The sequence below is a fragment of the Scyliorhinus torazame genome, chromosome 10 (genome assembly GCF_047496885.1).
Source record: "Scyliorhinus torazame isolate Kashiwa2021f chromosome 10, sScyTor2.1, whole genome shotgun sequence".
Classification (NCBI taxonomy): Eukaryota; Metazoa; Chordata; class Chondrichthyes; order Carcharhiniformes; family Scyliorhinidae; genus Scyliorhinus; species Scyliorhinus torazame.
Genome location: NC_092716.1, coordinates 131036136 through 131057383, shown reverse-complemented (window position 1 = coordinate 131057383; position 21248 = coordinate 131036136). Strand labels below are relative to the sequence as shown.

The 21248-nt window shown below is 57.5% G+C and overlaps 1 protein-coding gene across 15 annotated transcripts in view; it reads right to left on the bottom strand.

Annotated features, from left to right (window-relative positions):
- madd (MAP-kinase activating death domain) overlaps positions 1-21248 on the bottom strand; it is a 439970-nt gene that overhangs the window by 352023 nt on the left and 66699 nt on the right. For 4 of the 15 annotated variants that reach the window (XM_072518746.1, XM_072518754.1, XM_072518748.1 and 1 more), the window contains exon 1: positions 1280-1706. The gene's annotated coding sequence lies outside the window, so the exon portion shown is untranslated. Of the gene's footprint in view, positions 1-1279; positions 1707-21248 lie in introns of those variants that run through there. The other 11 variants (XM_072518750.1, XM_072518749.1, XM_072518756.1 and 8 more) reach the window with 4 other exon arrangements.

Here is a 21248-nt window from a genome sequence, read left to right as displayed (position 1 = left end):
TCACTGACATGAAACATTAACTCTGTTGCTTTCTCCACAGATGCTGCCAGAGTTGCCAAGTTTTATGCAGCATTTTCTGTTTTTACTTCAGATTTCCAGCATCTGCAGTATTTTTAACTTTTCCCACTCTCTATCATTGACCCCCCTCCTCTCCTCCCACCTATTTCCATCCCGCCCACACTTGCGGTCAGTTTCATTTTGCACCTTTTTCTCTGACCTCCTCTCCCTCCCAGAGGTTGCTTTTTGAACACCACTGCAGAACCTCTCACAACACACCTGGTTTACAACATATATCAGCAAGCATTTTCAGGCTCAGGCAAGCTGGGCAGCCAGACTCTGGGCCTTTAGTTCGTGGCAAACCGCAGTGTTTATCAAACAAGATTCACTACTTTGTGCAGTAAGTCAGCTTCAGTTGCCACGTCAGGAAAGGAACCTGGTCTGGCCTGTCCTACAAGTGCCTCAAGGCACATTACTCAGCACTGCTGCAACCAGCAAAGAGCTCAGGGCCACATTCAGCTCAGAATGGCTTGTTGGGGAGCGAGGAGTGAGGGCGTAGGAGAGAAGGTGGTGCCCTGATTTCCCAAAGCAGCCGAGCTGAGAACAAGTGAGAACAGAGCTCCACCCTGTACCCTGCACTCAGAGCAAGGCCCATGATTTGCACCAGTCCCAGCTCACAATGGAGAGGGCAATGCTTTACATGCAACTCATATTCCACATCGATGCTAATCCAAACAGGGAGGGGCAACTCTACCTATTTTCAGGTTCACCTCTCACCACTGACTGCAAAGTGCTGAACCCGGGTGCAAACAGGTACACAGCACCGAACTCCAGCTGGGTTTGAACACAAGCAGAAGGCCAAACACCCATCTCGCGTATGTAGCCAGATTAGTGGCACAAAGGTTAACGATGACCCGGAGAGTTTTGACTCCAGAAGACAGTATGAAACCGAGGTAACTCATGATATAATGATACCCATCCTCAACAGGCCCTTAGGTCAGATACCAAACCAATAAAAGGAGTTGAAAGTCAGTCACTCATCAGTATAGCAGCAATAGGTGTCAGGCACAGTCAGCAGTAACCCCAGCTGTCCAGTAGTCTGCCTATTCTATTTATAAATCTCCTGAAGCTCTCAATTAGATCCTAGCCTGTAACTCTCTTCCTAGTCGCTGTTATTCTATATGTACAAAATAACCCTCGGGTAGATCACAGCATCAAACCCACTTCCACAGTTAATTCATCGATAAAACCCACCCTCAAAACACCTTAGTGAAAATGCTACCTTCATTCTTCCTGCAGAGAGAAATATTCTGCAGCACAGCCGTTGAAATCCATACAGTCAAGTGAACCAGATATCCGTTTGTATCTCAATCGAAAATAATGCCTTGTCACTGAGGAAGATGATAATTGAAGCACAGTATGAGGGTCACATTGTACTCAGTACCAGAACTGTGTTACTCAGGCAGTTTAGGGATACACAGAGGGAGATCAGACATTGATTTCCACAAAGATAGGTGTGAGCTTTAGTGAAACTGCAACCTGAAAATATCTGAACACAAACGGCAATGTAAAAAAAATGTTGATAGGCGCAAACTAACACCAGACACAATGGCAACAGCAATGCAGACTTAGACCAGAGATACAGAAGAGAAAACAAGCAAATGTGAACACAAACGTGAGGCAGGATAACGAGGGACAGCTTCTGAAAATGGTGAGTGCAGTGAATATGATGAAAGGGGAAAAGAGGAGATGTTTAAACAACAGGGATTCAGCAGCAGATCAGCTGCAGTAAATTCAGGGAACACAGCAGGGCTGAGAGCTGATTCATCGCTGATAGGACAATGTCAGTGATTGGGAGTTCTGCCTGCTGCAATGATTTTATTATTTCACCTCGATTGCAGGATTCATGCTGAGGCCTTTCATCAGCATCTCGGACACAAGTGCCAAATTTAACTCATTACCATGCCCGACAATTGAGGAACCCATAAACATGCCAGCATCAATATTACACAGAAAACAGGTTCAAACAGATTGTGTCACAGGCTCGGTGACAACAATATCTCAAACCTGTCAGAGAATAACCCTGTCAACAGGACAACTCACTGACTCTCCCTCAGTCACTCCTCACTGAGCAGAGTCACTGACTCTCCCTCACTCACCCCTCACTGAGCAGAGACACTGACTCTCCCTGACTCACCCCCTCACTGAGCAGAGTCACTGACTCTCCCTCACTCACCCCCTCGCTGAGCAGAGTCACTGACTCTCCCTCACTCACCACCTCACTGAGCAGAGTCACTGACTCTCCCTCACTCACCCCCTCACTGAGCAGAGTCACTGACTCTCCCTCACTCACCTCCTCGCTGAGCAGTCACTCACTCTCCCTCACTCACCCCCTCACTGAGCAGAGTCACTGACTCTCCCTCACTCACCCCCTCACTGAGCAGAGTCACTGGCTCTCCCTCACTCACCCCCTCACTGAGCTGAGTCACTGACTCTCCCTCACTCACCCGCTCACTGAGCAGTCACTCACTCTCCCTCACTCACCCCCTCACTGAGCAGAGTCACTGACTCGCCCTCACTCAACACCTCACTGAGCAGTCACTGACTCTCCCTCACTCACACCCTCACTGAGCAGAGTCACTGACTCTCCCTCACTCACCCCCTCACTGAGCAGAGTCACTGACTCTCCCTCACTTATCCGCTCACTGAGCAGAGACACTGACTCTCCCTCACCCACCCCCTCACTGAGCAGAGTCACTGACTCTCCCTCACTCACCCCCTCGCTGAGCAGAGTCACTGACTCTCCCTCACTCACCCCCTCACTGAGCAGAGTCACTGACTCTCCCTCACTCACACCCTCACTGAGCAGAGTCGCTGACTCTCCCTCACTCACCCCCTCACTGAGCAGAGTCACTGACTCTCCCTCACTCACCCCCTCACTGAGCAAAGTCACTGACTCTCCCTCACTCACCTCCTCGCTGAGCAGTCACTCACTCTCCCTCACTCACCCCCTCACTGAGCAGAGTCACTGACTCTCCCTCACTCACCCCCTCACTGAGCAGTCACTGACTCTCCCTCACTCACCCCCTCACTGAGCAGAGTCACTGACTCTCCCTCACTCACCCCCTCACTGAGCAGAGTCACTGACTCTCCCTCACTCACGCCCTCACTGAGCAGAGTCACTGACTCTCCCTCACTCACCCCTCACTGAGCAGAGACACTGACTCTCCCTGACTCACCCCCTCAAAGAGCAGAGTCACTGACTCTCCCTCACTCACCCCCTCGCTGAGCAGAGTCACTGACTCTCCCTCACTAACCCCCTCACTGAGCAGAGTCACTGACTCTCCCTCACTAACCCCCTCACTGAGCAGAGTCACTGACTCTCCCTCACTCACCCCCTCGCTGAGCAGAGTCACTGACTCTCCCTCACTCACCACCTCACTGAGCAGAGTCACTGACTCTCCCTCACTAACCCCCTCACTGAGCAGAGTCACTGACTCTCCCACACTCACCCCCTCACTGAGCAGTCACTGACTCTCCCTCACTCACCGCCTCACTGAGCAGAGTCACTGACTCTCCCTCACTCACCCCCTCACTGAGCAGAGTCACTGACTCTCCCTCACTCACCCCTCACTGAGCAGTCACTGACTCTCCCTCACTCACCCTCTCACTGAGCAGAGTCACTGACTCTCCCTCACTCACCTCCTCGCTGAGCAGTCACTCACTCTCCCACACTCACCCCCTCACTGAGCAGAGTCACTGACTCTCCCTCACTCACCCTCTCACTGAGCAGAGTCACTGACTCTCCCTCACTCACCCCCTCATTGAGCAGAGTCACAGACTCTCCCTCACCCCCGCACTGAGCAGAGTCACTGACTCTCCCTCACTCCCTCACTGAGCAGAGTCACTGACTCGCCCTCACTCAACACCTCACTGAGCAGAGTCACTGACTCTCCCTCACTCACACCCTCACTGAGCAGAGTCACTGACTCTCTCTCACTCACCCCCTCACTGAGCAGAGTCACTGACTCTCCCTCACTTATCCGCTCACTGAGCAGAGTCACTGACTCTCCCTCACTCACCCCCTCACTGAGCAGAGTCACTGACTCTCCCTCACTCACCCCCTCACTGAGCAGAGTCACTGACTCTCCCTCACTCACCCCCTCACTGAGCAGTCACTGACTCTCCCTCACTCACTCCCTCACTGAGCAGAGTCACTGACTCTCCCTCACTCACCCCCTCACTGAGCAGAGTCACTGACTCTCCCTCACTCACCCCCGCACTGAGCAGAGTCACTGACTCTCCCTCACTCCCTCACTGAGCAGAGTCACTGACTCGCCCTCACTCAACACCTCACTGAGCAGAGTCACTGACTCTCCCTCACTTATCCGCTCACTGAGCAGAGTCACTGACTCTCCCTCACTCACCCCCTCGCTGAGCAGAGTCACTGAATCTCCCTCACTCACCCCCTCAATGAGCAGAGTCGCTGACTCTCCCTCACCCCCTCACTGAGCAGAGTCACTGACTCTCCCTCACTCACCCCCTCACTGAGCAGAGTCACTGACTCTCCCTCACTCACCCCCTCACTGAGCAGGGTCACTGACTCCCCCCTCACTCACCCTCTCACTGAGCAGAGTCACTGACTCTCCCTCACTCACACCCTCACTGAGCAGAGTCACTGACTCTCCCTCACCACACCCCCTCACTGAGCAGAGTCACTGACGCTCCCTCCCTCACCCCTCACTGAGCCGAGTCACTGACTCTCCCTCCCTCACCGAGCAGAGTCACTGACTCTCCCTCACTCACCCCCTCGCTGAGCAGAGTCACTGAATCTCCCTCACTCACCCCCTCAATGAGCAGAGTCGCTGACTCTCCCTCACCCCCTCACTGAGCAGAGTCACTGACTCTCCCTCACTCACCCCCTCACTGAGCAGAGTCACTGACTCTCCCTCACTCACCCCCTCACTGAGCAGGGTCACTGACTCCCCCCTCACTCACCCCCTCACTGAGCAGAGTCACTGACTCTCCCTCACTCACACCCTCACTGAGCAGAGTCACTGACTCTCCCTCACCACACCCCCTCACTGAGCAGAGTCACTGACGCTCCCTCCCTCACCCCTCACTGAGCCGAGTCACTGACTCTCCCTCCCTCACCGAGCAGAGTCACTGACTCTCCCTCACTCACCCCCTCGCTGAGCACAGTCACTGACTCTCCCTCACTCACCACCTCACTGAGCAGAGTCACTGACTCTCCCTCACTCACCCCCTCACTGAGCAGAGTCACTGACTCTCCCTCACTCACCTCCTCGCTGAGCAGTCACTCACTCTCCCTCACTCACCCCCTCACTGAGCAGAGTCACTGACTCTCCCTCACTCACACCCTCACTGAGCAGAGTCACTGACTCTCCCTCACCACACCCCCTCACTGAGCAGAGTCTCTGACGCTCCCTCCCTCACCCCTCACTGAGCCGAGTCACTGACTCTCCCTCCCTCACCCCCTCACTGAGCAGAGTCACTGACTCTCCCTCACTCACACCCTCACTGAGCAGAGTCACTGACTCTCTCTCACTCACCCCCTCACTGAGCAGAGTCACTGACTCTCCCTCACTTATCCGCTCACTGAGCAGAGTCACTGACTCTCCCTCACTCACCCCCTCACTGAGCAGAGTCACTGACTCTCCCTCACTCACCCCCTCACTGAGCAGAGTCACTGACTCTCCCTCACTCACCCCCTCACTGAGCAGTCACTGACTCTCCCTCACTCACTCCCTCACTGAGCAGAGTCACTGACTCTCCCTCACTCACCCCCTCACTGAGCAGAGTCACTGACTCTCCCTCACTCACCCCCGCACTGAGCAGAGTCACTGACTCTCCCTCACTCCCTCACTGAGCAGAGTCACTGACTCTCCCTCACTCACCCCCTCGCTGAGCAGAGTCACTGAATCTCCCTCACTCACCCCCTCAATGAGCAGAGTCGCTGACTCTCCCTCACCCCCTCACTGAGCAGAGTCACTGACTCTCCCTCACTCACCCCCTCACTGAGCAGAGTCACTGACTCTCCCTCACTCACCCCCTCACTGAGCAGGGTCACTGACTCCCCCCTCACTCACCCTCTCACTGAGCAGAGTCACTGACTCTCCCTCACTCACACCCTCACTGAGCAGAGTCACTGACTCTCCCTCACCACACCCCCTCACTGAGCAGAGTCACTGACGCTCCCTCCCTCACCCCTCACTGAGCCGAGTCACTGACTCTCCCTCCCTCACCGAGCAGAGTCACTGACTCTCCCTCACTCACCCCCTCGCTGAGCAGAGTCACTGAATCTCCCTCACTCACCCCCTCAATGAGCAGAGTCGCTGACTCTCCCTCACCCCCTCACTGAGCAGAGTCACTGACTCTCCCTCACTCACCCCCTCACTGAGCAGGGTCACTGACTCCCCCCTCACTCACCCCCTCACTGAGCAGAGTCACTGACTCTCCCTCACTCACACCCTCACTGAGCAGAGTCACTGACTCTCCCTCACCACACCCCCTCACTGAGCAGAGTCACTGACGCTCCCTCCCTCACCCCTCACTGAGCCGAGTCACTGACTCTCCCTCCCTCACCGAGCAGAGTCACTGACTCTCCCTCACTCACCCCCTCGCTGAGCAGAGTCACTGACTCTCCCTCACTCACCACCTCACTGAGCAGAGTCACTGACTCTCCCTCACTCACCCCCTCACTGAGCAGAGTCACTGACTCTCCCTCACTCACCCCCTCGCTGAGCAGAGTCACTGACTCTCCCTCACTCACCACCTCACTGAGCAGAGTCACTGACTCTCCCTCACTGACCCCTCACTGAGCAGAGTCACTGACTCTCCCTCACTCACCCCCTCACTGAGCAGAGTCACTGACTCTCCCTCACTCACACCCTCACTGAGCAGAGTCACTGACTCTCCCTCACCACACCCCCTCACTGAGCAGAGTCTCTGACGCTCCCTCCCTCACCCCTCACTGAGCCGAGTCACTGACTCTCCCTCCCTCACCCCCTCACTGAGCAGAGTCACTGACTCTCCCTCACTCACCACCTCACTGAGCAGAGTCACTGACTCTCCCTCACTCACCCCCTCACTGAGCCGAGTCACTGACTCTCCCTCCCTCACCCCCTCACTGAGCAGAGTCACTGACTCTCCCTCACTCACCACCTCACTGAGCAGAGTCACTGACTCTCCCTCACCCCCGCACTGAGCAGAGTCACTGACTCTCCCTCACTCCCTCACTGAGCAGAGTCACTGACTCTCCCTCACTCACCCCCTCGCTGAGCAGAGTCACTGACTCTCCCTCACTTATCCGCTCACTGAGCAGAGACACTGACTCTCCCTCACCCACCCCCTCACTGAGCAGAGTCACTGACTCTCCCTCACTCACCCCCTCGCTGAGCAGAGTCACTGACTCTCCCTCACTCACCCCCTCACTGAGCAGAGTCACTGACTCTCCCTCACTCACACCCTCACTGAGCAGAGTCGCTGACTCTCCCTCACTCACCCCCTCACTGAGCAGAGTCACTGACTCTCCCTCACTCACCCCCTCACTGAGCAAAGTCACTGACTCTCCCTCACTCACCTCCTCGCTGAGCAGTCACTCACTCTCCCTCACTCACCCCCTCACTGAGCAGAGTCACTGACTCTCCCTCACTCACCCCCTCACTGAGCAGTCACTGACTCTCCCTCACTCACCCCCTCACTGAGCAGAGTCACTGACTCTCCCTCACTCACCCCCTCACTGAGCAGAGTCACTGACTCTCCCTCACTCACGCCCTCACTGAGCAGAGTCACTGACTCTCCCTCACTCACCCCTCACTGAGCAGAGACACTGACTCTCCCTGACTCACCCCCTCAAAGAGCAGAGTCACTGACTCTCCCTCACTCACCCCCTCGCTGAGCAGAGTCACTGACTCTCCCTCACTAACCCCCTCACTGAGCAGAGTCACTGACTCTCCCTCACTAACCCCCTCACTGAGCAGAGTCACTGACTCTCCCTCACTCACCCCCTCGCTGAGCAGAGTCACTGACTCTCCCTCACTCACCACCTCACTGAGCAGAGTCACTGACTCTCCCTCACTAACCCCCTCACTGAGCAGAGTCACTGACTCTCCCACACTCACCCCCTCACTGAGCAGTCACTGACTCTCCCTCACTCACCGCCTCACTGAGCAGAGTCACTGACTCTCCCTCACTCACCCCCTCACTGAGCAGAGTCACTGACTCTCCCTCACTCACCCCTCACTGAGCAGTCACTGACTCTCCCTCACTCACCCTCTCACTGAGCAGAGTCACTGACTCTCCCTCACTCACCTCCTCGCTGAGCAGTCACTCACTCTCCCACACTCACCCCCTCACTGAGCAGAGTCACTGACTCTCCCTCACTCACCCTCTCACTGAGCAGAGTCACTGACTCTCCCTCACTCACCCCCTCATTGAGCAGAGTCACAGACTCTCCCTCACCCCCGCACTGAGCAGAGTCACTGACTCTCCCTCACTCCCTCACTGAGCAGAGTCACTGACTCGCCCTCACTCAACACCTCACTGAGCAGAGTCACTGACTCTCCCTCACTCACACCCTCACTGAGCAGAGTCACTGACTCTCTCTCACTCACCCCCTCACTGAGCAGAGTCACTGACTCTCCCTCACTTATCCGCTCACTGAGCAGAGTCACTGACTCTCCCTCACTCACCCCCTCACTGAGCAGAGTCACTGACTCTCCCTCACTCACCCCCTCACTGAGCAGAGTCACTGACTCTCCCTCACTCACCCCCTCACTGAGCAGTCACTGACTCTCCCTCACTCACTCCCTCACTGAGCAGAGTCACTGACTCTCCCTCACTCACCCCCTCACTGAGCAGAGTCACTGACTCTCCCTCACTCACCCCCGCACTGAGCAGAGTCACTGACTCTCCCTCACTCCCTCACTGAGCAGAGTCACTGACTCGCCCTCACTCAACACCTCACTGAGCAGAGTCACTGACTCTCCCTCACTTATCCGCTCACTGAGCAGAGTCACTGACTCTCCCTCACTCACCCCCTCGCTGAGCAGAGTCACTGAATCTCCCTCACTCACCCCCTCAATGAGCAGAGTCGCTGACTCTCCCTCACCCCCTCACTGAGCAGAGTCACTGACTCTCCCTCACTCACCCCCTCACTGAGCAGAGTCACTGACTCTCCCTCACTCACCCCCTCACTGAGCAGGGTCACTGACTCCCCCCTCACTCACCCTCTCACTGAGCAGAGTCACTGACTCTCCCTCACTCACACCCTCACTGAGCAGAGTCACTGACTCTCCCTCACCACACCCCCTCACTGAGCAGAGTCACTGACGCTCCCTCCCTCACCCCTCACTGAGCCGAGTCACTGACTCTCCCTCCCTCACCGAGCAGAGTCACTGACTCTCCCTCACTCACCCCCTCGCTGAGCAGAGTCACTGAATCTCCCTCACTCACCCCCTCAATGAGCAGAGTCGCTGACTCTCCCTCACCCCCTCACTGAGCAGAGTCACTGACTCTCCCTCACTCACCCCCTCACTGAGCAGAGTCACTGACTCTCCCTCACTCACCCCCTCACTGAGCAGGGTCACTGACTCCCCCCTCACTCACCCCCTCACTGAGCAGAGTCACTGACTCTCCCTCACTCACACCCTCACTGAGCAGAGTCACTGACTCTCCCTCACCACACCCCCTCACTGAGCAGAGTCACTGACGCTCCCTCCCTCACCCCTCACTGAGCCGAGTCACTGACTCTCCCTCCCTCACCGAGCAGAGTCACTGACTCTCCCTCACTCACCCCCTCGCTGAGCAGAGTCACTGACTCTCCCTCACTCACCACCTCACTGAGCAGAGTCACTGACTCTCCCTCACTCACCCCCTCACTGAGCAGAGTCACTGACTCTCCCTCACTCACCTCCTCGCTGAGCAGTCACTCACTCTCCCTCACTCACCCCCTCACTGAGCAGAGTCACTGACTCTCCCTCACTCACACCCTCACTGAGCAGAGTCACTGACTCTCCCTCACCACACCCCCTCACTGAGCAGAGTCTCTGACGCTCCCTCCCTCACCCCTCACTGAGCCGAGTCACTGACTCTCCCTCCCTCACCCCCTCACTGAGCAGAGTCACTGACTCTCCCTCACTCACACCCTCACTGAGCAGAGTCACTGACTCTCTCTCACTCACCCCCTCACTGAGCAGAGTCACTGACTCTCCCTCACTTATCCGCTCACTGAGCAGAGTCACTGACTCTCCCTCACTCACCCCCTCACTGAGCAGAGTCACTGACTCTCCCTCACTCACCCCCTCACTGAGCAGAGTCACTGACTCTCCCTCACTCACCCCCTCACTGAGCAGTCACTGACTCTCCCTCACTCACTCCCTCACTGAGCAGAGTCACTGACTCTCCCTCACTCACCCCCTCACTGAGCAGAGTCACTGACTCTCCCTCACTCACCCCCGCACTGAGCAGAGTCACTGACTCTCCCTCACTCCCTCACTGAGCAGAGTCACTGACTCTCCCTCACTCACCCCCTCGCTGAGCAGAGTCACTGAATCTCCCTCACTCACCCCCTCAATGAGCAGAGTCGCTGACTCTCCCTCACCCCCTCACTGAGCAGAGTCACTGACTCTCCCTCACTCACCCCCTCACTGAGCAGAGTCACTGACTCTCCCTCACTCACCCCCTCACTGAGCAGGGTCACTGACTCCCCCCTCACTCACCCTCTCACTGAGCAGAGTCACTGACTCTCCCTCACTCACACCCTCACTGAGCAGAGTCACTGACTCTCCCTCACCACACCCCCTCACTGAGCAGAGTCACTGACGCTCCCTCCCTCACCCCTCACTGAGCCGAGTCACTGACTCTCCCTCCCTCACCGAGCAGAGTCACTGACTCTCCCTCACTCACCCCCTCGCTGAGCAGAGTCACTGAATCTCCCTCACTCACCCCCTCAATGAGCAGAGTCGCTGACTCTCCCTCACCCCCTCACTGAGCAGAGTCACTGACTCTCCCTCACTCACCCCCTCACTGAGCAGGGTCACTGACTCCCCCCTCACTCACCCCCTCACTGAGCAGAGTCACTGACTCTCCCTCACTCACACCCTCACTGAGCAGAGTCACTGACTCTCCCTCACCACACCCCCTCACTGAGCAGAGTCACTGACGCTCCCTCCCTCACCCCTCACTGAGCCGAGTCACTGACTCTCCCTCCCTCACCGAGCAGAGTCACTGACTCTCCCTCACTCACCCCCTCGCTGAGCAGAGTCACTGACTCTCCCTCACTCACCACCTCACTGAGCAGAGTCACTGACTCTCCCTCACTCACCCCCTCACTGAGCAGAGTCACTGACTCTCCCTCACTCACCCCCTCGCTGAGCAGAGTCACTGACTCTCCCTCACTCACCACCTCACTGAGCAGAGTCACTGACTCTCCCTCACTGACCCCTCACTGAGCAGAGTCACTGACTCTCCCTCACTCACCCCCTCACTGAGCAGAGTCACTGACTCTCCCTCACTCACACCCTCACTGAGCAGAGTCACTGACTCTCCCTCACCACACCCCCTCACTGAGCAGAGTCTCTGACGCTCCCTCCCTCACCCCTCACTGAGCCGAGTCACTGACTCTCCCTCCCTCACCCCCTCACTGAGCAGAGTCACTGACTCTCCCTCACTCACCACCTCACTGAGCAGAGTCACTGACTCTCCCTCACTCACCCCCTCACTGAGCCGAGTCACTGACTCTCCCTCCCTCACCCCCTCACTGAGCAGAGTCACTGACTCTCCCTCACTCACCACCTCACTGAGCAGAGTCACTGACTCTCCCTCACCCCCGCACTGAGCAGAGTCACTGACTCTCCCTCACTCCCTCACTGAGCAGAGTCACTGACTCTCCCTCACTCACCCCCTCGCTGAGCAGAGTCACTGACTCTCCCTCACTCACCACCTCACTGAGCAGAGTCACTGACTCTCCCTCACTCACCCCCTCACTGAGCAGAGTCACTGACTCTCCCTCACTCACCTCCTCGCTGAGCAGTCACTCACTCTCCCTCACTCACCCCCTCACTGAGCAGAGTCACTGACTCTCCCTCACTCACCCCCTCACTGAGCAGAGTCACTGAATCTCCCTCACTCACCCCCTCACTGAGCAGAGTCGCTGACTCTCCCTCACTCACCCCCTCACTGAGCAGAGTCACTGACTCCCCCCTCACTCACCCCCTCACTGAGCAGAGTCACTGACTCTCCCTCACTCACACCCTCACTGAGCAGAGTCACTGACTCTCCCTCACCCACCCCCTCACTGAGCAGAGTCACTGACTCTCCCTCACTCACGCCCTCACTGAGCAGTCACTGACTCTCCCTCACTCACGCCCTCACTGAGCAGAGTCACTGACTCCCCCCTCACTCACCCCCTCACTGAGCAGAGTCACTGACTCTCCCTCACTCACACCCTCACTGAGCAGTCACTGACTCTCCCTCACCACACCCCCTCACTGAGCAGAGTCACTGACTCTCCCTCACCCACCCCCTCACTGAGCAGAGTCACTGACTCTCCCTCACTCACGCCCTCACTGAGCAGAGTCACTGACTCTCCCTCACTCACGCCCTCACTGAGCAGAGTCACTGACGCTCCCTCCCTCACCCCTCACTGAGCAGTCACTGACTCTCCCTCACTCACGCCCTCACTGAGCAGAGTCACTGACTCTCCCTCACTCACGCCCTCACTGAGCAGAGTCACTGACTCTCCCTCACTCACGCCCTCACTGAGCAGAGTCACTGACGCTCCCTCCCTCACCCCTCACTGAGCAGTCACTGACTCTCCCTCACTCACCCCCTCACTGAGCAGAGTCACTGACTCTCCCTCACTCACCCCCTCGCTGAGCAGAGTCACTGACTCTCCCTCACTCACCCCCTCACTGAGCAGTCACTGACTCTCCCTCACTCACCTCCTCGCTGAGCAGTCACTCACTCTCCCTCACTCACCCCCTCCCTGAGCAGAGTCACTGACTCTCCCTCACTCACCCCCTCACTGAGCAGAGTCACTGACTCTCCCTCACTCACCCCCACACTGAGCAGAGTCTCTGACTCTCCCTCACTCACCCCCTCACTGAGCAGAGTCACTGACTCTCCCTCACTCACCCCCTCACTGAGCAGAGTCTCTGACTCTCCCTCACTCACCCCCTCACTGAGCAGAGACACTGACTCTCCCTCACTCACCCTCTCACTGAGCAGAGTCACTGACTCTCCCTCACTCACCCCCTCACTGAGCAGAGTCACTGACTCTCCCTCACTAACCCCCTCACTGAGCAGAGTCACTGACTCTCCCTCACTCACCCCCTCACTGAGCAGAGTCACTGACTCTCCCTCACTCACCCGCTCACTGAGCAGAGTCACTGACTCTCCCTCACTCACCCCCTCACTGAGCAGAGTCACTGACTCTCCCTCACTCACCCTCTCACTGAGCAGAGTCACTGACTCTCCCTCACTCACCCCCTCACTGAGCAGAGTCACTGACTCTCCCTCACTCACCCTCTCACTGAGCAGAGTCACTGACTCTCCCTCACCCCCTCACTGAGCAGAGTCACTGACACTCCCTCACTCCCTCACTGAGCAGAGTCACTGACTCTCCCTCACTCAACCCCTCACTGAGCAGAGTCTCTGACTCTCCCTCACTCAGCAGTCACTGACTCTCCCTCACTCACCCCCTCACTGAGCCGAGTCACTGACTCTCCCTCCCTCACCCCCTCACTGAGCAGAGTCACTGACTCTCCCTCACTCACCCCCTCACTGTGCAGAGTCACTGACTCTCCCTCACTCACCCCCTCACTGAGCAGTCACTAACTCTCCCTCACTCACCCCCTCACTGAGCAGAGTCCCTGACTCTCCCCTCACTCACACCCTCACTGAGCAGAGTCACTGACTCTCCCTCACTAACCCCCTCACTGAGCAGAGTCACTGACTCTCCCTCACTCACCCCCTCACTGAGCAGTCACTGACTCTCCCTCACTCACCTCCTCGCTGAGCAGTCACTCACTCTCCCTCACTCACCCCCTCACTGAGCAGAGTCACTGACTCTCCCTCACTCACCCCCTCACTGAGCAGAGTCACTGACTCTCCCTCACTCACCCCCTCACTGAGCAGAGTCACTGACTCTCCCTCACTCACCCCCTCACTGAGCAGAGTCACTGACTCTCCCTCACCCGCTCACTGAGCAGAGTCACTGACTCTCCCTCACTCACCCTCTCACTGAGCTGAGTCACTGATTCTCCCTCACTCACCCCCTCACTGAGCAGAGTCACTGACTCTCCCTCACTCACCCTCTCACTGAGCTGAGTCACTGATTCTCCCTCACTCACCCCCTCACTGAGCAGAGTCACTGACTCTCCCTCACACCCTCACTGAGCAGAGTCACTGACTCTCCCTCACTCACCCCCTCACTGAGCAGAGTCACTGAATCTCCCTCACTCACCCCCTGACTGAGCAGAGTCGCTGACTCTCCCTCACCCCCTCACTGAGCAGAGTCACTGACTCTCCCTCACTCACCCCTCACTGAGCAGAGTCACTGAATCTCCCTCACTCACCCCCTCACTGAGCAGAGTCACTGACTCTCCCTCACTCACACCCTCACTGAGCAGAGTCACTGACTCTCCCTCACTCACCCCCTCACTGAGCAGAGTCACTGACTCTCCCTCACTCACCCTCTCACTGAGCAGAGTCACTGACGCTCCCTCCCTCACCCCTCAGAGCCGAGTCACTGACTCTCCCTCCCTCACCCCCTCACTGAGCAGAGTCACTGACTCTCCCTCACTCACCCCCTCACTGAGCAGAGTCACTGACTCCCCCTCACTCACACCCTCACTGAGCAGAGTCACTGACTCTCCCTCACCACACCCTCACTGAGCAGTCACTGACTCTCCCTCACTCACCCCCTCACTGAGCAGAGTCACTGACTCTCACCTCACTCACACCCTCACTGAGCAGAGTCACTGACTCTCCCTCACTAACCCCCTCACTGAGCAGAGTCACTGACTCTCCCTCACCACACCCTCACTGAGCAGAGTCACTGACTCCCCCTCACTCACCCCCTCACTGAGCAGTCACTGACTCTCCCTCACTCACCCCCTCACTGAGCAGAGTCACTGACTCTCCCTCACCACACCCTCACTGAGCAGAGTCACTGACTCTCCCTCACCACACCCTCACTGAGCAGTCACTGACTCTCCCTCACTCACCCCCTCACTGAGCAGAGTCACTGACTCTCACCTCACTCACACCCTCACTGAGCAGAGTCACTGACTCTCCCTCACTAACCCCCTCACTGAGCAGAGTCACTGACTCTCCCTCACCACACCCTCACTGAGCAGTCACTGACTCTCCCTCACTCACCCCCTCACTGAGCAGAGTCACTGACTCTCACCTCACTCACACCCTCACTGAGCAGAGTCACTGACTCTCCCTCACTCACCCTCTCACTGAGCAGAGTCACTGACTCTCCCTCACTCACCCTCTCACTGAGCAGAGTCACTGACTCTCCCTCACTCACCCCCTCACTGAGCAGAGTCACTGACTCTCCCTCACTCACCCTCTCACTGAGCAGAGTCACTGACTCTCCCTCACTCACCCTCTCACTGAGCAGAGTCACTGACTCTCCCTCACTCACCCCCTCACTGAGCAAAGTCACTGACTCTCCCTCACTCACCCCCTCACTGAGCAGAGTCACTGACTCTCCCTCACTCCCTCACTGAGCAGAGTCACTGACTCTCCCTCACTCAACCCCTCACTGAGCAGAGTCTCTGACTCTCCCTCACTCAGCAGTCACTGACTCTCCCTCACTCAGCAGTCACTGACTCTCCCTCACTCACCCCCTCACTGAGCCGAGTCACTGACTCTCCCTCCCTCACCCCCTCACTGAGCAGAGTCACTGACTCTCCCTCACTCACCCCCTCACTGTGCAGAGTCACTGACTCTCCCTCACTCACCCCCTCACTGAGCAGTCACTAACTCTCCCTCACTCACCCCCTCACTGAGCAGAGTCCCTGACTCTCCCCTCACTCACCCCCTCACTGAGCAGAGTCACTGACTCTCCCTCACTAACCCCCTCACTGAGCAGAGTCACTGACTCTCCCTCACTCACCCCCTCACTGAGCAGTCACTGACTCTCCCTCACTCACCTCCTCGCTGAGCAGTCACTCACTCTCCCTCACTCACCCCCTCACTGAGCAGAGTCACTGACTCTCCCTCACTCACCCCCTCACTGAGCAGAGTCACTAACTCTCCCTCACTCACCCCCTCACTGAGCAGAGTCACTGACTCTCCCTCACTCACCCCCTCACTGAGCAGAGTCACTGACTCTCCCTCACTCACCCTCTCACTGAGCAGAGTCACTGACTCTCCCTCACTCACCCTCTCACTGAGCTGAGTCACTGATTCTCCCTCACTCACCCCCTCACTGAGCAGAGTCACTGACTCTCCCTCACACCCTCACTGAGCAGAGTCACTGACTCTCCCTCACTCACCCGCTCACTGAGCAGAGTCACTGACTCTCCCTCACTCACCCTCTCACTGAGCAGAGTCACTGACTCTCCCTCACTCACCCTCTCACTGAGCAGAGTCACTGACTCTCCCTCACACCCTCACTGAGCAGAGTCACTGACTCTCCCTCACTCACCCCCTCACTGAGCAGAGTCACTGAATCTCCCTCACTCACCCCCTGACTGAGCAGAGTCGCTGACTCTCCCTCACCCCCTCACTGAGCAGAGTCACTGACTCTCCCTCACTCACCCCTCACTGAGCAGAGTCACTGAATCTCCCTCACTCACCCCCTCACTGAGCAGAGTCACTGACTCTCCCTCACTCACACCCTCACTGAGCAGAGTCACTGACTCTCCCTCACTCACACCCTCACTGAGCAGAGTCACTGACTCCCCCCTCACTCACCCCCTCACTGAGCAGAGTCACTGACTCTCCCTCACTCACCCCCTCACTGAGCAGAGTCACTGACGCTCCCTCCCTCACCCCTCAGAGCCGAGTCACTGACTCTCCCTCCCTCACCCCCTCACTGAGCAGAGTCACTGACTCTCCCTCACTCAACCCCTCACTGAGCAGAGTCACTGACTCTCCCTCACTCACCCCCTCACTGAGCAGAGTCACTGACTCTCCCTCACTCACCCCCTCACTGAGCAGAGTCACTGACTCTCCCTCCCTCACCCCCTCACTGAGCAGTCACTGACTCTCCCTCACTCACCCCCTCACTGAGCCGAGTCACTGACTCTCCCTCACTCACCCCCTCACTGAGCAGAGTCACTGACTCTCCCTCACTCACCCCCTCGCTGAGCAGAGTCACTGACTCTCCCTCACTCACCCCCTCACTGAGCAGAGTCACTGACTCTCCCTCACTCACGCCCTCACTGAGCAGAGTCACTGAATCTCCCTCACTCACCCCCTCACTGAGCAGAGTCGCTGACTCTCCCTCACCCCCTCACTGAGCAGAGTCACTGACTCTCCCTCACTCACACCCTCACTGAGCAGAGTCACTGACTCTCCCTCACTCACCCCCTCACTGAGCAGAGTCACTGACTCTTTCTCACTCACCCTCTCACTGAGCAGAGTCACTGACTCTCCCTCACTCACCCCCTCACTGAGCAGAGTCACTGACTCTCCCTCACTCACCCCCTCACTGAGCAGAGTCACTGACTCTCCCTCACTCACCCCCTCACTGAGCAGAGTCACTGACTCTCCCTCACTCACCCCCTCACTGAGCAGAGTCACTGACTCTCCCTCACCCCCTCACTGAGCAGAGTCACTGACTCTCCCTCACTCCCTCACTGAGCAGAGTCACTGACTCTCCCTCACTCAACCCCTCACTGAGCTGAGTCACTGACTCTCCCTCACTCACCCTCTCACTGAGCAGAGTCACTGACTCTCCCTCACTCACCCCCTCACTGAGCAGTCACTGACTCTCCCTCACCCCCTCACTGAGAAGAGTCACTGACTCTCCCTCACTCCCTCACTGAGCAGAGTCACTGACTCTCCCTCACTCAACCCCTCACTGAGCAGAGTCACTGACTCTCCCTCACTCACACCCTCACTGAGCAGTGTCACTGACTCTCCCTCACTCACACCCTCACTGAGCAGAGTCACTGACTCTCCCTCACTCACCCCCTCACTGAGCAGAGTCACTGAATCTCCCTCACTCACCCCCTCACTGAGCAGAGTCGCTGACTCTCCCTCACCCCCTCACTGAGCAGAGTCACTGACTCTCCCTCACTCACCCCCTCACTGAGCAGAGTCACTGACTCTCCCTCACTCACCCCCTCACTGAGCAGAGTCACTGACTCCCCCCTCACTCACCCCCTCACTGAGCAGAGTCACTGACTCTCCCTCACTCACACCCTCACTGAGCAGAGTCACTGACTCTCCCTCACCACACCCCCTCACTGAGCAGAGTCACTGACGCTCCCTCCCTCACCCCTCAGAGCCGAGTCACTGACTCTCCCTCCCTCACCCCCTCACTGAGCAGAGTCACTGACTCTCCCTCACTCAACCCCTCACTGAGCAGAGTCACTGACTCTCCCTCACTCACACCCTCACTGAGCAGAGTCACTGACTCTCCCTCACTCACGCCCTCACTGAGCAGAGTCACTGAATCTCACTCACTCACCCCCTCACTGAGCAGAGTCACTGACTCTCCCTCACCACACCCTCACTGAGCAGAGTCACTGACTCTCCCTCACTCACCCCCTCACTGAGCAGAGTCACTGACTCTCCCTCACCACACCCTCACTGAGCAGTCACTGACTCTCCCTCACTCACCCCCTCACTGAGCAGAGTCACTGACTCTCACCTCACTCACACCCTCACTGAGCAGAGTCACTGACTCTCCCTCACTCACCCTCTCACTGAGCAGAGTCACTGACTCTCCCTCACTCACCCTCTCACTGAGCAGAGTCACTGACTCTCCCTCACTCACCCCCTCACTGAGCAGAGTCACTGACTCTCCCTCACTCACCCTCTCACTGAGCAGAGTCACTGACTCTCCCTCACTCACCCTCTCACTGAGCAGAGTCACTGACTCTCCCTCACTCACCCCCTCACTGAGCAAAGTCACTGACTCTCCCTCACTCACCCCCTCACTGAGCAGAGTCACTGACTCTCCCTCACTCCCTCACTGAGCAGAGTCACTGACTCTCCCTCACTCAACCCCTCACTGAGCAGAGTCTCTGACTCTCCCTCACTCAGCAGTCACTGACTCTCCCTCACTCAGCAGTCACTGACTCTCCCTCACTCACCCCCTCACTGAGCCGAGTCACTGACTCTCCCTCCCTCACCCCCTCACTGAGCAGAGTCACTGACTCTCCCTCACTCACCCCCTCACTGTGCAGAGTCACTGACTCTCCCTCACTCACCCCCTCACTGAGCAGTCACTAACTCTCCCTCACTCACCCCCTCACTGAGCAGAGTCCCTGACTCTCCCCTCACTCACCCCCTCACTGAGCAGAGTCACTGACTCTCCCTCACTAACCCCCTCACTGAGCAGTCACTGACTCTCCCTCACTCACCTCCTCGCTGAGCAGTCACTCACTCTCCCTCACTCACCCCCTCACTGAGCAGAGTCACTGACTCTCCCTCACTCACCCCCTCACTGAGCAGAGTCACTAACTCTCCCTCACTCACCCCCTCACTGAGCAGAGTCACTGACTCTCCCTCACTCACCCCCTCACTGAGCAGAGTCACTGACTCTCCCTCACTCACCCTCTCACTGAGCAGAGTCACTGACTCTCCCTCACTCACCCTCTCACTGAGCTGAGTCACTGATTCTCCCTCACTCACCCCCTCACTGAGCAGAGTCACTGACTCTCCCTCACACCCTCACTGAGCAGAGTCACTGACTCTCCCTCACTCACCCGCTCACTGAGCAGAGTCACTGACTCTCCCTCACTCACCCTCTCACTGAGCTGAGTCACTGATTCTCCCTCACTCACCCCCTCACTGAGCAGAGTCACTGACTCTCCCTCACACCCTCACTGAGCAGAGTCACTGACTCTCCCTCACTCACCCCTCACTGAGCAGAGTCACTGAATCTCCCTCACTCACCCCCTCACTGAGCAGAGTCACTGACTCTCCCTCACTCACACCCTCACTGAGCAGAGTCACTGACTCTCCCTCACTCACACCCTCACTGAGCAGAGTCACTGACTCCCCCCTCACTCACCCCCTCACTGAGCAGAGTCACTGACTCTCCCTCACTCACCCCCTCACTGAGCAGAGTCACTGACGCTCCCTCCCTCACCCCTCAGAGCCGAGTCACTGACTCTCCCTCCCTCACCCCCTCACTGAGCAGAGTCACTGACTCTCCCTCACTCAACCCCTCACTGAGCAGAGTCACTGACTCTCCCTCACTCACCCCCTCACTGAGCAGAGTCACTGACTCTCCCTCACTCACCCCCTCACTGAGCAGAGTCACTGACTCTCCCTCCCTCACCCCCTCACTGAGCAGTCACTGACTCTCCCTCACTCACCCCCTCACTGAGCCGAGTCACTGACTCTCCCTCACTCACCCCCTCACTGAGCAGAGTCACTGACTCTCCCTCACTCACCCCCTCGCTGAGCAGAGTCACTGACTCTCCCTCACTCACCCCCTCACTGAGCAGAGTCACTGACTCTCCCTCACTCACGCCCTCACTGAGCAGAGTCACTGAATCTCCCTCACTCACCCCCTCACTGAGCAGAGTCGCTGACTCTCCCTCACCCCCTCACTGAGCAGAGTCACTGACTCTCCCTCACTCACACCCTCACTGAGCAGAGTCACTGACTCTCCCTCACTCACCCCCTCACTGAGCAGAGTCACTGACTCTCCCTCACTCACACCCTCACTGAGCAGAGTCACTGACTCTCCCTCACTCACCCCCTCACTGAGCAGAGTCACTGACTCTCCCTCACTCACCCCCTCACTGAGCAGAGTCACTGACTCTCCCTCACCCCCTCACTGAGCAGAGTCACTGACTCTCCCTCACTCCCTCACTGAGCAGAGTCACTGACTCTCCCTCACTCAACCCCTCACTGAGCTGAGTCACTGACTCTCCCTCACTCACCCTCTCACTGAGCAGAGTCACTGACTCTCCCTCACTCACCCCCTCACTGAGCAGTCACTGACTCTCCCTCACCCCCTCACTGAGAAGAGTCACTGACTCTCCCTCACTCCCTCACTGAGCAGAGTCACTGACTCTCCCTCA